Raw genomic sequence first — 12234 nt, forward strand, 5'->3', positions numbered from 1 at the left:
GATGATGTTGATGTCGATGAGGAGGAGGAGTAGGCGAAGGATGGCAGTAGCAGCTAACCTTTCATGAGCACTAATTGTGCTCAAGTTACTGCACTGAGCGTTTTACATATCAACACACTGGATACTGTCTACAGGGAGGCACTGCTATTGACCCCATTTTACAGATGAAGAAACTGAGGCACAGAGCAGTTAAGTAATTTATTATGGCCTTCTAGCTAGCAAGAGGCAGTGCCAAGATTCAGCCCCTCTGTCTGACTCCAGACCTGGTAGGGCTCCATCTCTGTTGCTTCTTCTTTCAGACTGACCTCTGTGTGACCCTCTCTCATCATTATTCAATCCATCATCATTCATTCACCAATTATTTACTCATCCAGCAAAGACTTATTGAGCATCTACTATGCGTTAAGCACTGTGCAAGCTCTCTGCCCTTTTGGACTTGAAGGCCTACTGAAGGGTTAGGATGGGGTGCAAAAGACAAACACATACATAAAATTCCTATGAAAGATTGCAGTGTCTAATAAGTGCTATAAAGAAAATTGAACAGGGCTTTGTGATAACTGATTGAGGAGGATGAGGGGTCACTTTTATGAGGGAGGTAGGGTTGGCGGGCACCTTGCAGCTTGACATTTACAGTGAGACCTGGAGAGTAAGAGGAACCCATCCCACAAGGAGCCTGTGGAAACACATTCTCATTTCCTATCTCTCCTGATTTCCTTTTGGGTCTCTGGAGGTATAAGCCATATGTTGGGTTCTCATCAGTGGTGGCGCATTTCAGAACATCTCTGGGGCAGGCAGTCTCAGAAAGGTGCATCCTCTACGTGGGACCATCCTGTGAGTGCTCCTGAGAAGTTACTCACCTGCTGCTCCATCCCTGCCCTTCCTGTAACCAAGGACATATTTGTGTTGTCCTGGTCACATTTGGCTTCCAAACATGGTCTAGATGGCTCACTCCCCAGGGCAGCTCGACTCTGGGAGCTGGGGACCAATTATGAAGCTGTCCTCTTGCCTTATTCACTGCTGAGTGCAGCCATAAGCTTGACACAGAATCCTAAATCCAGTTAAGTGTTATTTGCTTGAAATATTTGAAAGAGCCAGCTTGGCCCATCTTCAAATATTTTGTTAGCTAATCAAAGCCAGATTGCGGTCAGAGGCCATATCTAAATTTATTAGGAAAATTAATAGGCCATTTAGATTTTATTGGAATTAAGCTAAAATACGATAAGCAGTCACACCAGCAGATAGTCATTAATTATTACACTGACCTGCATGATGGGCTCATAATGAAATATTGACTTCGAGGTGAGTCATGAGGCCTTAGGACAAGCAGGACAAGGGCTGGAAAGGTGTCCTCACTCCATCTGCTTGAAGGTAATTGGATACGACAAGGGAGGGGAGGCTTCCAGTAAATACGCACCCTTTGTTCCCTTTATTGTGCCTCTACTGTGTCCTAGGCCCTGGGAGTCTATAGTGAAGAAGACAGCCTGGCTTTGAATACTGCTGTCAGCACTTCATAGCTGTGTGACTTTGGACACGTTACTTAACCACTCTGAATCTCCATTTCCTTACCTGAAAAACACGGATAAATGTGACAAGTCGGGTTGCCATGAGAAGTCATGGAAATGTGGGTGACATGTTTATTGTAGTTCCTGCACATAGATGTTGCCATGATATTAGTTCCCATCAGTAGTAGGATAAATAAGACAGATTTTCCCCTTGGAGAATTCAAACAATAAATTATGATTCATCTGACCCTCCAAGCAGAGTTGGTTTATCCCTGCTGTGTGCCACATATATACCAGCAAGGGTCAGAGAAGGCTTTGATGAGAACAAGATATTTGGGTTCGGTTGCAAAGGATGAGAAGGTTTGTTCCCCAAGTGGATCAGGGAGTTGCGGGGCTTCCCGGGGGCTGGCATGGCAGAGGCAGAGGCATGGGGGCTTGAACAAGCTGGCAGTGGGGGGCTTTATATAGCTCAGCATCACAGGATAGCAGCATCTCTGCTGAGTTGTTATCAGAGCAACAAGAACAGGAAACTGCATGTTGTGCTCTAATTATTCACCTTTATGCTTTTCTCTACGAAATGTACATGGATCACGTATCTCTTCTGAAGATGTCTATTCTGTTTACTTACTTGTTGTTCAGTAGCTCAGTTGTGTCTGACTCTTTGCAACCCCATGGACTGTAGCATGCCAGGTCTCCCTGTCCTTCACTCTCTCCCATTGGCAAACCATTCAATATCACAGTAATCCAAGCCTATGCCACCCCGACCAATAACGCTGAAGAAGCTGAGTTGAACAGCTCTATGAAGACCTGCAGGACCTTCTAGAACTAATACCCCAAAAAGATGTCCTTTTCATTTTAGGGGACTGGAATGCAAAAGTAGGAAGTCAAGAAATACCTGGAGTAACAGGCAAATTTGGCCTTGGAGTACAGAATGAAGCAGGGCAAAGGCTAATAGAGTTTTGCCAAGAGAATGCACTGGTCATAGCAAACACCCACTTCCAATAACACAAGAGAAGACTCTACACGTGGACATCACCAGATGGTCAACACCGAAATCAGATTGATTATATTCTTTGCAGCCAAAGATGGAGAAGCTCTATACAGTCAGCAAAAACAAGACTGGAAGCTGACTATAGCTCAGATCATGAACTCCTTATTGTTAAATTCAGACTTAAATTGAAGGAAGTAGGGGAAACCATCAGACCATTCAGGTATCAGTTCAGTTCAGTTCAGTTGCTCAGTCATGTCTGACTCTTCGTGATCCTATTAACTGCAGCACACCAGGCCTCCCTATCCATCACCAACTCCCAGAGTCCATCCAAACCCATGTCCATTGAGTCAGTGATGCCTTCCAATTATCTCATCCTCTGTCGTCCCCTTCTCCTCCTGCCCTCAACCTTTCCCAGCATCAGGCTCTTTTCAAATGAGTCAGCTATTTGCATCAGGTGGCCAAAGTACTGGAGTTTCAGCTTCAACATCAGTCCTATTAATGAACACCCAGGACTGATCTCCTTTAGGTATGACATAAATCAAATCCCTTACAATCTACAATAGAAGTGAGAAACAGATTCAAGGGACTGTATCTGATAGACAGAGTGCCTGAAGAACTATGGAAGGAGGTTCGTGACATTGTACAGGAGGCAGTGATCAAGACCATCCCCAAGAAAAAGAAATGCAAAAAGGCAAAATGGTTGCCTGAGGAGGCCTTACAAATCGCCGAGAAAAGAAAAGGGGCAAAAGGCAAAGGAGAAAAGGAAAGATATACCCATTCTAATGCAGAGTTCCCAAGAATAGCAAGGAGAGATAAGAAAGCCTTCCTCAGTGATCAGTGCAAAGAAATTGAGGAAGACAACAGAATGGGAAACACTAGAGATCTCTTAAAGAAAATTAGAGATACCAAGGGAACATTTCATGCAAAGATGGGCACAAAAATGGACAGAAATGGTATGGACCTAACAGAAGAAGAAGGTATTAAGAAGAGGTGGCAAGAATACACAAAAGAACTATACAAAAAAGATCTTCCTGGCCCAGATAACCATGATAGTGTGGTCACTCACCTAGAGCCAGACATCCTGGAATGCAAAGTCAAGTGGGCCTTAGAAAGCATCACTATGAACAAAGCTAGTGGAGGTGATGGAATTCCAGTTGAGCTATTTCAAGTCCTAAAAGATGATGCTGTGAAAGTGCTGCACTCAATATGCCAACAAATTTGTAAAACTCAGCAGTGGCCACGGGACTGGAAAAGGTCAGTTTTCATTCCAATCCCAAAGAAAGGCAATGCCAAAGAATGCTCAAACTACCTCACAACTGCACTCATCTCACACACTAATAAAATCATGCTCAAAATTCTCCAAGCCAGGCTTCGACAGTACATGAACCGCGAACTTACATATGTTCAAGCTGGTTTTAGAAAAGGCAGAGGAACCAGAGATCAAATTGTCAACATCTGTTGGATCATCAAAAATGATGTTTTTTTCCAGAAAAACAGCTATTTCTGCCTTACTGAATATGCCAAAGCCTTTGACTCTGTGGATCACAATAAACTGGAAAATTCTGAAAGAGATGGAAATACCAGACTACCTGACCTGCCTCTTGAGAAATCTGTATGCAGGTCAGGAACAGTTAGAACTGGACATGGAACAACAGATTGGTTCCAATTAGGGAAAGGAGTACATCAAGTACATCAAGTACATTGTCACCCTGCTTATTTAACTCATATGCAGAGTACATCATGAGAAACGCTGGACTGGATGAAGCACAAGCTGGAATCAAGATTGCCAGGAGAAATATCAGTAACCTCAGATATGCAGATGACGCCACCCTTATGGCAGAAAGCAAAGAAGAACTAAAGAGCCTGTTGATGAAAGTGCAAGAGGAGAGTGAAAAAGTTGGCTTAAAACTCAACATTCAGAAAACTAAGATCATGGCATCTAGTCCCATCACTTCATGGCAAATAGATGGGGGGACAGTGGAAACAGTGACAGATTTTATTTTGGGGGGGCTCCAAAATCACTGTAGGTGGTGCCTGCAGCCATGAAATTAAAAGACGGTTGCTCCTTGGAAGAAAAGCTATGGCCAACCTAGATAGCATATTAAAAAGCAGAGACATTACTTTGCCAACAAAGGTCCATCTAATCAAGGCTATGGTTTTTCCAGTAGTCTTGTATGGGTGTGAGAGTTGGACTATAAAGAAAGCTGAGCACTGAAGAACTGATGCTTTTGAACTGTGGTGTTGGAGAAGACTCTTGAGAGTCCCTTGGATTGCAAGGAGATCCATCCTAAAGGAAATCAGTTCTGAATATTTACTGGAAGGACTGATGCTGAAGCTGAAACTCCAATACTTTGGCCACCTGATGCAAAGAACTGACTCATTGAAAAAGACCCTGATGCTGGGAAAGGTTCTAGGTTGGAGGAGAATGGACGACAGAGGATGAGATGGCTGGATGGCATCACAGACTCAATGGATATGAGTTTGAGTAAACTCCAGGAGTTGGTGATGGATAGGGAGGCCTGGAGTGTTGCAGTCCATGGGGTTGCAAAGCATTGGACACCACTGAGTGACTGCACTGAATTGAACTGAACACTATCTCCTGGAGTTTGCTCAAATGCATGCCCATGAGTTGGTGATGCCATCCAACCATCTCATCTTCTGTCGTCCCCTTCTCCCCCTGCCTTCAATCTTTCCCATCATCAGGGTCTATTCCATTGAATTGGCTCTTCCACCAGGTTTATTTCCTTAAGTTTGTCAAATGTTCTGTTTTTCCCAATGGGATCAGAAGGAAAACCTTGTATGTTCCCTTATATGTTCAGCAGTTATGCCCAAGGGGTCTGAGCTGTGAGGTTCCCCATGGGTATGTGCCCTGTATGATCACTGCATGCACTCCTTCACGGTCAGTGTGCGTGTGGCCTGGAGGTGTGGACCATTGTCTGGGTCACACAGGCCTCGCTTTGGGACCAGCTCTCTGAGAATTTGGGGTAGCCTCTCCGAACCTCAGCTTCTCTGCAAAAGGGAGGTTTCTCACAACTATCCCATTGGGATATAGTTAGAATCATTGAAAAAAATTGAAGGATATAAATATATAGCTCTTTGTGTAAGCTCTTAGTATATCTACATATGCAACAAATGTTAGTTCCCAGAATATAATGTGGTGTGTTTAATTTTTTTAATTAATTAAAAAAAATAAGTGGGGGAGGATTGCTATATCAGGGTGTTCTGTTTCATGTACTAAATATACATCTGTCCTCAGAAAATGAATATGCATTTCTTCAAAGATGTATATGCCTGTTCCATTTCTCCTATTAAATATGTATCTGTGATATAGATATATACGCACACATATATGTGTGTGTGTATGCTTATGCATGCATGCTCAGTCGCTTCAGTCGTGTCTGACTCTTTGCAACCCCATGGATTGTAGCCCACCAGGTTCCTCTGTCCATGGGATTCTCCCGGCTAGAATACTGGAGTGGGTTGCCATGGCCTTCTCTACGGGATCATCCTGACCCAGGGATTGAACCTGCATCCCCTACATCTCCTGCATTGCAGGCAGATTTTTTTTTTTTTGAACCACTGAGCTACCAGGGAAGCCCGTGTGGGTATATATATAATTATATAAATATGTAAGCTCAAGAACATAGATACATATCCTACCTATACACTGGGAGACATGTTTAAGTAGGAAGAGTAGATATAGGAAACCGTGGAATATACCAGATTGTTCCAGAAAAAGTGGGAAATGTTCTAAGAACAGGAGAACCCGATTAACCCCACAGGCCACACAGGCTGATCTGATCTGAGTCCAAAGGTGTGCTGCTCAGCTTCCCCTTAGCCAAAGTGCTACGGGGGACTTGATCCCAGAGCCCATCCCCTTTCTCCTGGGTAGTGGTGTCGGTGATAACAGGATGTGCACAAGGTGAAAGGAAGTTAAGAGCACGCTGTGACGGGACATCCTGCTACCAGGACCTGATGGGCAGGGATGGGGGAGGCGGAGCTTGTGCCTTTGTATTGGGACTGACACGACTGAGCGACGTGACTTTCACTTTTCACTTTCATGTATTGGAGAAGGAAATGGCAACCCACTCCAGTGTTTTTGCCTGGAGAATCCCATGGACAGAGGAGCCTGGAGGGCTGCAGTTCATGGGGTCGCCAAGAGTCAGACAACTGAAGGACTGAGCAGACGCCACTCTCCCAACATGCCGAGCCCTGGCCAGGCTGCTGGTGGAGCTGGAGTGGGACCCTTCGCTGGGCAGGGCAGGAACTCCACGGAGCAAGGAAAGCAGCCCTCTGCGAGGTCAGCAGCTTGTGGAATCAGGGGAAATGGCCTGAGAGTGACGTATCTAATAACTGGTTTCAGGGTGACTTTGGGAGGAATTGGGGGAGAGAAAACTCAGTTCTACTACTGTTGGTCCTGCAACATCACCGTCACTGTCCTTATGGGGGTGCTCTTCAGGTGCAAACAGGACCACACGGCAGCCCAAGCAGAGAAGCCCTCCTATCGCTGTTGGTGTTGGCTGCTCGCTGCTTTTACAACCCTTTCCACACAAAACACAGACTGACGCCTGCTTGAATGGATGAAAGAGCAAGGGAGGGGAATTCCAAGGGAAATGAGTTACTGTTGAAAACTGCCTTGCCACGTGGGGACAAATGGGATCTGGCCTTTCAGACTTGGAGTGGACTCACTGGGCTTCTCTAAGAGTGGGATGTTCCACACAAGGCTGATCACAGGATCTCCGGTTTTGATGAAAATGCACACGAGTTAGAAAATAGTCCCCGGTCCGGAGTGCGGAGGGAAGCAGGCTTCTGGGCGCATGTGTGACAGAAATGCACTGGGGCATTTTAATTAGATCCCTTTACCAGAAATCCTGACCTTCTGTGTAGCACATTAATGTATTTTGCTAATTATAAATGCAATTAAAAAGTACTGAAATAAAATTAGGCTGATCTATCTAATTTACATTAAGCACTTTCAAATTATGCAGATTTTAAAGTCTCTCTTCTCTCTCTGTCTCTCTCTCTCTTTTTTTTTTCAATTTAGGTTCCAGGGTAAAATTGTCTGCATTAAAACAGCTGGAAAACAACATTGTAGGAAAACAAATTTCTTTTCTGTGATTATTCTCAGTGTGCAAGTTAATTTTCGAGGCAGTAATATACTTAGCTGGCGCCAAGCAGTGACTCACAGAGCTGAGGACATATGCGTCTGGATGCAGGCGCGGGAACGAGGTCCATGGGAGGATTGAGCGTGGTTTGGTTACTTTGGGAATAAGGTTGAAAGGCTAACTAGGCAAAAAAATACTGACGTGATGGTCGCTAAACAGTTGAGATTTACTCAGAGTGAGATGTAACGGCAGGCATAATGTGCAATTGATAGAGATGAACCATCTGGTGGGTTTATCCAACAACATGGAATTTTTTTTTCCCTCTCTATGCTGACAGGCGAAGAGAGTGATCCGGGTGATAAAATTACTGCCCAGCGTTATTAAGAATCAGGACGTTCAATTTTGCTGGCGATAGAAGTTACGTATGCAGAGCAGCTATATATTAGGTGGGGAAATGGAGCATAAAGGAGACTGGGTGGTTACGCTGGACGCTGTCTCCTCAATGGCTGGCTGCGTGTGCTTTTCTGCCGAGGCTGGAGAGAGAACCGCCATTCAGCCTGGGTCTGCTGGAGGCTCTGTTTGCCCCGGGAGGAGACCTTGACAGGGCCTCTCTACAGATTAAATCTGATCCGCAAGTTCCCAGGAAGCAGAGATGTAATAAGCTCTCCTCGGAGCTGCATATAAGCTCCTTAAAATGTTCCTGGTGTGGTGCGACTCTCCTTTACACAGCACACTCAATTTTATTTGCAGCCCAAACTTTGCCCTTTTAGCTCCCCATCAAAAGGAGGCCTAAAATAATTCTCCAAATTGGAGCTGTTGAGTCTGAGGAGGGCAAGAAGACTTCGAAAGCCCTTTCTCCCCCTTTCTTTCCCCCCTTTTGATGCTAAAGGAGTCTTTCTGCTTTAGATGCGGAGAAATCTTGGCTCCTCTGATTGGAAGCCAGGGTTTGGCTTGGGGGATTGGATGCTGGTTTCCATCTTCTTAAAAAAATGGTTGAACTGTAGGGCATCAGACACATGTAGAAGACAAGGGTCCTTGTGTTCAGAGATTTGCCAGCTGGGAGGTGGCCAGGAAGGACTCACTAGGGTAAAGTGATTCTTGGCCCCTCTATCCTCTGAGCCTGTGCCACTATAAATTCAAGCCAAAAGTACTATTGATGGAACTATTTGTTAATCCATGCAGAGAAAGGGTTAAGATCATTCTTTCCAGGAAGAGCATGTTTGGGCCCACGTGGATGCCCAGATGCTAAATTGGAGCTAGACAATGTGGGTTTCTCTTTTATGAGGGCCCAGCTAACAGCAGGACTTGATGAGATGGGAATACAGCCACAATTTCCTCACACTAAAAAACAACTCTCCTCCACTTTCATTTCCCTTCTACAGTCCTCCCTGGCCACCTTGGCATCAAGCAAATTGCCCATCACCCTTTTGGCTCCAGGCTTGGTCCTTCTCTGACAGCTCCGAGAATTCCTTTGTCCTGTGTCGTGCTCCTCTTTCTGGCTTTGGGAGAGGTGCTGGATGAGCAGCACAGAAATAGTGGGTGCTTGGGAAACAACACCCCTGAATTCCAACCCCAGCTCTCCTCAGTCCCAGCAGTGGAATCTTAAGCTAGTTATTTAATGTCCCCCAGCTCTGATTTCCTCATCTCTTTTGAAAACAATACCCTTTTCCTAGTAAGGTTGCAGTAAGCAGTAGAAAGCGAAGAAGAACTAAAGAGCCTCTGGATGAAAGTGAAAGAGGGGAGTGAAAAAGTTGGCTTAAAACTCAACATTCAGAAAACTAAGATCATGGCATCTGGTCCCATCACTTCATGGCAAATAGATGGGGAAACAACAGAAACAGTGACAGATTTTATTTTGGGGGGCTCCAAAATCACTGCAGATGGTGACTGCAGTCATGAAATTAAAAGATACTCCTTGGAAGAAAAGTTATGACCAACCTAGACGGCATCTTAAAAAGCAGAGACACTACTTTGCCGACAAAGGTCCATCTAGTCAAAGCTATGGTTTTTCCAGTGGTCATGTATGGATGTAAGAGTTGGACTATAAAGAAAGCTGAGCACTGAAGAATTGATGCTTTTGAACTGTGGTGCTGGAGAAGACTCTTGAGAATCCCTTGGACTTCAAGGAGATCAAACCAGTAAATCCTAAAGGAAATCAGTCCTGAATGTTCATTGGAAGGGCTGATGTTGAAGCTGAAACTCCAATACTTTGGCCACCTCATGCAAAGAACTGACTCATTTGAAAAGACCCTGATGCTGGGAAAGATTGAAGGCGGGAGGAGAAGAGGATGACAGAGGATAAGATAGTTGGATAGTATCACTGTCTCGATGGACATGAGCTTGAGTAAACTCCGGGAATTGGTGATGGACAGGGAGGCCTGGTGTGCTGCAGTCCATGGGGTCTCAAAGAGTCAGACACGACTCAGCGACTGAAATGAATTGAACTGAAGCATTAACATGATATCATGACCATGAAACACATACATGACACTTGACATTCATTCTTTCACTGAACATATAGTCATGGAGAATCTGCTAGGTGCCAGGCACTGTGTACTTAGCCCTGAGGTATTGGGGTTAATAGGTACCCACCTGTGTGCCTCTGCCCTGGGCATACCTGATGGACATTCATTACACACTTGATGAAACAGAGCTGAATTAATAGAATGATGGAATTCTACAAATAGTTCTTAAGCTCCCCCTGTATTTAAGGTGGTATATCAGGTCGGGAAGATCCCCTGGAGAAGGAAATGGCATTCTTGCCTGGAAAATCCCATGGACAGAGGAGCCTGGTGGGCTACAGTCCATGGGGTTGCCAAGAGTCAGACACAACTTAACAACTAAACAATAGCAACAACAATTAGGTAAGGAAGGGGTATGGCAAGTTGAAAACGATGTGTTTTTCCTCTCCAGGACTTCATGTTTCACCATGATTATGTGGCTTCATTCAGGTGTTTCAAGACATCAGAAAACATCTTATTTTCCTTCTCATTCTTCTGCCTTACCTGTTAATTCTCACCAGGGATCAAACTTCCGTGCCTTTATATATGCTGCTCTCTCTGCCCAGAACGGCCTTGGTCATCCCAACTCACCCAACACATACTCTTCTCTACTTGTCCAACTCTTCTTACTCATCTTTCAAGCCCCAGCTCTGAGATTTCCCCTGGGATTTTCTCTGGGGCCTTTTACCCATATTCATGTCTGTTTCCTTCTCTAGAGAGCTCCTTAAGGTCAAGCACCCATGTCCAATTCATCTTGGTATCCTTGGTGACTACCATGTTGTCTAGAGTTGAGTAATGGCTCATTTAGTGCCTGTTGAGTGAAGAAATAAATTCATGAATTAGTGAATGGATTGTTGGCTGGGTGGAAAGATGGAGAGAGGGAGGGGGAGAGAGAGAGAAAGAAAGAGAGGCAGGACAAACTTCCATATACGGATGGATGGTTAGTTGGATGAATGGATGGATGGGTGGATGGATGGAGAAACTAAGAGAGAAAGAGGCAGGACAAACATTACTACATGAATGTGTAGATAGATGGATGGATGGACAGACAGATGAAACAGTACACAAGTGAGTGCCTACCCTTGGTTTAATGGTGGTAGTGATCAAGTTAAAGCATTTTAGTTAGTGAAACAATGAAGCACAGCTATTCTGTTCATTGATAAGGTTTGAACCCTGAGGACTGTTTTGTAGGGAGTTTCCACGGCATTTCACGAGCTCATAAATCTGAGGACTAATGAACATGTCAGTGTGCTGTGGACCCCAAGCAGGAATGCATTCCGCGCAGTCCAGGGGAGCCTGCCGTCTGCGTGCTCTGACGACCCTCCCCACTCTGCCCCACCCCCTCCTGCTCCATGTGTGGTGTGATCGCTGAGTTCTCATTAATCATGGTGGCCTTTCCTAGAGCTGGCCCTGGGCACCAGGGTTTTCTCTGCAGCCCCGGCTGCTGCTGCCCTCATGTCCTGCCAAGCTCACCTCCAGACAAACATACTTAGCAGGTGTTATCCCTGCATTAATAATCAGAATTGACACATTCTAAATGAGGGCTTCCTTGTCGTGCAGAGCAGTGCTGATGGATATGTAGGGGAATTGACGGCCCCAGAGAAATGTTTTTGCCATTACCAGCATTTCTCTGACAGGTTTTTAATAGTTCCACTAAAATCGCAGTATATTGGAAAATTTTGTAGATAAAGTGCAGAGGCTTGAGTTGCTGTAACTTGGAGGCTTTGGGGTAGAAAAATACAGTTTGGGGAACCCTGAGTTCTTAAAAAAATGGTGATCTTAGAAGAAGCTGATCTAGTATCAGGTTGGCCTGAAAGCTGGAGAGGGGGCAAGCGTCTCTGAGGAGACCCGTGTTACAGGGTGCTGACGGTATTTTAGTTGCTCAGTCATGTCTGACTCTTTGCAGCTCTATGGACTGTAGCCTGCCAGGCTCGTCTGTCCATGGGATTTTCCAGGCAAGAATACTGAAGTGAGTTGCTGTTTGCTTCTCCAGGGGGAGCTTGTGGGAGAACTGAGGAGAGTTTAGGATTGTTGTTGCTGTGTTGTTGAGTTGCTCAGTCATGTCCGACTCTTTTTGACCCCATGGACTGCAACACACCAGGCTTCCCTGTCCCTCACCATCTCCTGGAGTTTGC

This window comes from Oryx dammah, unplaced genomic scaffold (assembly GCF_014754425.2).
Source record: "Oryx dammah isolate SB20612 unplaced genomic scaffold, SCBI_Odam_1.1 HiC_scaffold_2, whole genome shotgun sequence".
Lineage (NCBI taxonomy): Eukaryota > Metazoa > Chordata > Mammalia > Artiodactyla > Bovidae > Oryx > Oryx dammah.